The sequence below is a fragment of the Neophocaena asiaeorientalis genome, unplaced genomic scaffold, assembly GCF_003031525.2.
Source record: "Neophocaena asiaeorientalis asiaeorientalis breed wild unplaced genomic scaffold, Neophocaena_asiaeorientalis_V1.1 scaffold72, whole genome shotgun sequence".
Lineage (NCBI taxonomy): Eukaryota > Metazoa > Chordata > Mammalia > Artiodactyla > Phocoenidae > Neophocaena > Neophocaena asiaeorientalis.
Window position 1 is genome coordinate 4,613,045 of NW_020185336.1, and position 5,899 is coordinate 4,618,943.

At 39.3% G+C, this 5,899-nt stretch overlaps 1 pseudogene; it reads right to left on the bottom strand.

Annotated features, from left to right (window-relative positions):
* Positions 1-1,529: 1,529 nt before the first annotated feature.
* On the bottom strand, positions 1,530-2,131 carry LOC112393635 (securin-like; annotated as a pseudogene).
* Between the last annotated feature and the right edge of the window lie 3,768 nt (positions 2,132-5,899).

Sequence of the window (5,899 nt, forward strand, 5' to 3'; positions counted from 1 at the left end):
CACACACACACACACACACACACACACACACACACACACACACACACATACCTGTGCATGTTATACATTCACAACCAGATAATGTACACAGGTAGCCACTTTCCCCAGTCCACTTTATTTATACATCTTACTTGTCTGGCACCTGCAGACTTTAAATTTGTCTATCATACCCTGTACTCTTATCTCCCTGTCCTGCAGTGTCCAGTATCTTGGGCCAGTCTGATGCTCATTGCCATGCCAGAGATATTTCTTTGCTGTATACAGGCAGCATTGCCAACTCTTTCTCTCTTTTATTATTGAGATATAATAAAGACATAACATTGTGTTTGTTTATGGTGAACACGTCAATTTACATTTATATATTGCCATATGATTACCACCAGAGCTTTAGCTAACTCCTCTGTCAGGTCACACAATTATTTCTTTTCTGTAGTGAGAACATTTAAGATCTAGTCTCCTAGCAATTTTGAAGTATGTAATACTGTATTATTGACTATAATCACTATACTGCCCATTAGATCTCCAGAACTCACTCATCTTCTAGTTGCAAAGGTGTAACCTTTAATAACAACTTCCCCACCCGCTAGGTCCTGATAACCATTGTTTGTTCAAGAGTGTGTTGTTTAGTTTCCACATGCTCATAAACATTCCAGCTTTCCTCTTGTTGTTGATTTCTAGTTTCATATCATTGTTATCAGAAAAGATAGTTGGTATGATTTCAATCTTCTTAAATCTACTAAGACTTCTTCTGTTACCTGTCATATGACTTATCCTTGAGAAGGTTCTATGTGCACTTGAGAAGAATGTGTATTTTGCTGCTGTTGGATGGAATGTTCTATAAATATCTGTTAGATCCTTTTAGTCTAATATATAGTTCAAGTCTAACATTTCCTTCTTGATTTTCTGTCTAGATGATCTATCCATTGTTGAAAGTAGGATATTGAAGTCCCCTGCTATCATGATATTGTTGTCTATTTCTCCCTTCAGATATGTTAGTATTTGCTTAATATAGTCAGCTGCTCCATTGTTAAGTATCTATATTTTTATGATTGTTATATCTTTTTGATAAATTGACCCCTTAATTATTATATAATGACCTTCTTTTTCTCTTGTTACTGTATTGGCTTAAAGTCTATTATAAGTATAGCCACCCCCACTTTATTTTGGTTTCCAATTGCAAGTATTATCTTTTTCCATCCTTTCATTTTGAGCCTATGTATATCCTTAAAGCTGAAGTGAGCCTCCTATAGGCAGCATATGGTTAGGTCTTGTTTTTTTATCCCTTTATACACTCTGTGACTTTTGGTTGGTGAATTTATTCCATTTACATTTAGAGTAATTATTGATATGTTAGGCCTTATTAATGTCATTTATTAGTTGCTTTTTAGGTGTTTTGTAGTTCCGTTGTTTCTTTTTTCCTCTGGATCTGCTTACCATTTTAAATTAGTGATTTTCCATTTTCTTCTTGTTAAACAAAAAAATTGCTTATTAATACAAAAGCACACACAAAGTATAAAGCGATAAGAAATTTAAATATCTAAGTCAGAGCAAACAGGTGGCAATTCAACATCCAGAGTTGACAAATTGCTTGAAAGAAACTGCAACAGATTAGATTCCCCCTGATGAAGAGGGAATCTTCAAAGGTGAAGAGGGGCCAAGGTATAACAACTTTTCAAGTTTCCTCTCCTCACTGAGAATCATGAGAGACACTCCATTCAAGGGGAGGTGTCCAATTTGGTGCTTTTAAGGCAGGTCAAACCCCTCAAAATCTAGAGGATTGAAGGGAAAATGTGTCTCTATTTCTGGATAGGTATCATTTGAGGCAGGAACAGAGCTTTTTCTTTAACAGTGATTTTGGTCATCTTTTTGGCAGAGAAGTTTGTCTCTGAGGCATCTATTAGTCTTTAGTGACTTTTTTTGTAGCTCTGTTGACAGTTCCTAAAGACTTTCTGGTGGCTTTAGGTAAGACTGTTGGAAAATCAAACATTTTGCAAACATGTGATGTTGAAACCCAAGATCTCCCATCTAAGACTTTGACTGAAGTCCTAGACCCCAGCGTCAGTCTCTCCTTAGAAGTCACACGGATGCCTGGTTCTCCATTTTCCTTAATAGCAAAGATCAGAGTAGTCATTCTGGATTAAGCAAGACTCAGTCTCTTTTTCTGTTCTGACTGCTTTTCTTGATTTTCCACTCTGATTCCCTTTTCTTTATCTTTTGTAAATCTTCTCTAGGTTTTAGTTTTCTGGTTGCCAGGAAGCTTACATAAAACGTCTTATGGAAAAAGTTCATTTTAATATGATAACCACTTAACTTCAATCACATATGAAAACTCTACACTTCTACTCCCCGGCTTTTATATTTTTTATGTCACAAGCTATGTCTTTTTATATTATGTGTTTGTTAACAAATTATGGTAGCTACTCTGCTATAGATGCTTTCTATTGCATTTTCCATTTCATTCATTAGATTCTTCAGCTCCAGAATTTCTGTTTGGTTCTTTTTTATGATTTCTATCTCTGTTAAATTTCTCATTTTGTTCATGCATTGTTTTCCTGATTTTTTTAAATTGTCTTACTGTGTTTTCTTGTAGCTCATTGAGCTATTTTGAATTCTTTATCGAGTAAATTGCAAAATTCCATGTCTTTGAGTTTGGTAATTGGAGATTATTGTTTTATTTTGATGATGACAAATTTCCTTGATTCTTCACGTTTTTGGAGTTCTGCATTGATGATTTCACATTTGAAGTAGCAGAATCACCCACAAATCTTTACTAGTTCCCGTCAGGTTAGATACATTGATCCTTTGTCCTATTATATCTGGGGTTTCTCTGACCTTCTATGGATACACCAACTCCACACTTCTTGCCCCCCTTTGTGGCAGAATTCTTAAGCTTTTATGCCTTCTCTGGTTCTTACTACTCACCAGGTGAGCTGCTGGAAACCTATCTCTTTTTTCCAAAAAGTAGTGCCACAGCTCAAGTTTGTGATTTCTTCCTTGCCCACAGACTTCAGTCTGATTTTCTGAGCACACTCCATTTGCCACACTTGGGAGCCCACACAAGGAGCCAGCAGAAGAGTGGGGCGAGGTGTGAGTTTACTAATTGGGGCATTAAGGATGCCTGCAGTTCTGATGGGGGGGCATTCTCGCAGGTGGGCTTCCTGTGGAGTCCTGAAAGCAGTCAGCAGGACTCTCTAATGCCCTTTGATATTCTTATCTGCCTCTCTCCTCATCTCCTCTCATCCTCCAGTCATGGATGTCCTCGCCTCAATACTGTGGGTATAGCTGGAGAGAAATGGGTTTCTCCAGTAGCTTCCCATACAGCTGGGGTAGCCTGGCACTCATTCACCACTCACCTTTTCTCCCCCAAGAAAGTTTGCCACCAGTTAGTTCAGCCCTGCGCTGTGTCACCTTGGGGGAGGGACAGAGCTGGGTGGTTCCTCTCACCCTCTCCAAAGCATCCAAATCTGGTTTTGTTTTTTGTTTTTGCTCCAATGGAGTGCTGGAATAGCCCCTCAGGAAGGCTAGACCTCTACAAAGTCTCTCTTATCTTGGATGGCTGCCCAAGTCAGCACTCTCCAGGTTTTCCTCAACTGCCGCCAAGGGGTGTTGGGGCAGGTTCACCAGCTCCTGCTGGTTCGCAGACTGTACAAAGGTCTGTCTTCCTTTTGCCAGATGTACAGTTGGGAGACTCCTTCCAGGTCCCTTGACATATGGTGCTTGATCCCACAACTCTATAGACATACTTTTGTTCATAAATGGATGCTGGTTTTTGGTTGTTAAAAAGGGGACAGAAAGGAGGAATGTATTATGCCAAAATGATGCCAACATCAATTTGAGTTGGATCCTCTTTCTCTATCTCTAAAGTGCCTGTAAGCCAGAATTTCCCAATTACCCACCAATAAGTTTCCAAAGTTTATAAATTACTTATATACTTTGACCAAAAGGAGTAATATCTGTAATAATCCTCTCACCCATTTACATAATGACAAGCTTTTCCTGATCTGGATAGAAAATTTAAGATTAGCATTATCTAAGTAAGTTTAGTGCCAGCTGTGGGAGCCTGAGCAGGTAATTTAAGCTGCCTGGGCCTAAATTCCTTGTGAGAAAAAATTAGATTAAAAGTGCCTAATCACCACCATATCTTTCAGAAGTCTTTGTTTATAACTCTGTATTTGTCTTACAATGAGTTCTCAGTAATAATAGGATCCTGAAGTATACATCTTAAGATCATTATTATGGAGCTACTCAGGGCAGAAGTTACCTTTGTATGTATCAAGATTATGTCACGCAGCTTCTACAGAACCAAAACTAACATGTTTTCCTCCAAAGCATCTGAAAGGGGAAGGCTCATAGGCTGCACAAGTTCTTTCCGAGTAGGGTTGTTGTTTGTATATTTGCTTCATGTTTTAGGTAGGGGATGGCTTTGTGGATTGTTAAGGCATTCAACTGATAAGATCAATGTACTGTATTTTTCACAGTTCTGAGCTAACAAGCTCAAGGCTATTCTATGGGACTTCCCTGCTGACGCAGTGGTTAAGAATCTGCCTGCCAGTGCAGGGGACACGGGTTGGATCCCTGATCCAGGAAGATCCCACATGCCGCGGAGCAACTAAACCCGTGCACCACAACTACTGAGCCTGTGCTCCAGAGCCCATGAACCACAACTACTGAGCCCCACGTGTTGCAACTACTGAAGCTCGTGTGCCTAGAGCCCGTGCTCCACAACAAGAGAAGCCACCGCAATGAGAAGCCCGCTCACCGCAACGAAGAGTAGCCCCTGCTTACCACAACTAGAGAAAGCCTGCATGCCGCAACAAAGACACAATGCATCCAAAAATAAATAAGTAAATAAATTTATTAAAAAAAAAAAAAGGTTGTTCTACGATGTCCACCATGGTTTCTTTTACGCAAATTGTTGCCTTTATTCTTTTTTTTTTTTCTTTTTTTTCTTTTTTCTTTTTATTTTTTTTTTAACATCTTTATTGGGGTATAATTGCTTTACAGTGGTGTGTTAGTTTCTGCTTTATAACAAAGTGAATCAGCTATACATATACATATGCTCCCATGTGTCTTCCCTCTTGCGTCTCCCTCCCTCCTACTCTCCCCATCCCACCCCTCCAGGCTGTCCCAAAGCCCCGAGCTAATATCCCTGTGCCTTGCGTGTTGCCTTTATTCTGATACCAATGTATCACAGGTGACATAACAGGCTCCATTTGGAACTGACGTTTGGTTTAGAAACTAAACAGATATGTGTTCTTGTGACACCAAGTCAAAAGCTTGAGAACACCTCCATGCCCACTCCAGTTAAGCAGCAGCCTTCAGAACCAGGGATACAAAGGAGAGGAGGTAGGCAGCTAAGGAAACTGACACCTAGCTGGAGTGAATGGAAAAGGGAAACATAAAACAGGAAATGTGAGTCAAGCCCAAAATAATGCCAAAGGTCAAAATCAGAGATTAATCTTCCCTTAGGTTTAAAAAGCAAACTAAGGGATGACAGTGGGAAATAAAGCTAAGGTTGGGGACTGCAAGCCTAGAAATGAAGTTGAATATATTAGTTACATATTATGTTTACCTGTGTGTAATACAAACCCAATCACAGAGACTGAACTAAATAGAAGGATATATATTTTTTACAAAACAAGAAGTCCAGAAGCAGGAAGTCCAAAAGTAAGCATATCAGCAATAACACCTGCTCTTTATTCTTCTGCTTTGCTATCATTAGCAAATGGCTTTCCTCTCACAGTCACCTCAAATTTGAAAAAGGACTGATCCATCTCCCAGTTTCCTGTCCATTTTTTAGGGAAGATACAGAGAAAAAAAGGATGGGTAGGAGGATAAAGAGGAAGAAGAAGAGGAGGAAAATGAGAATAAGTATCTAAAAGGAGAACTGACAATCAGG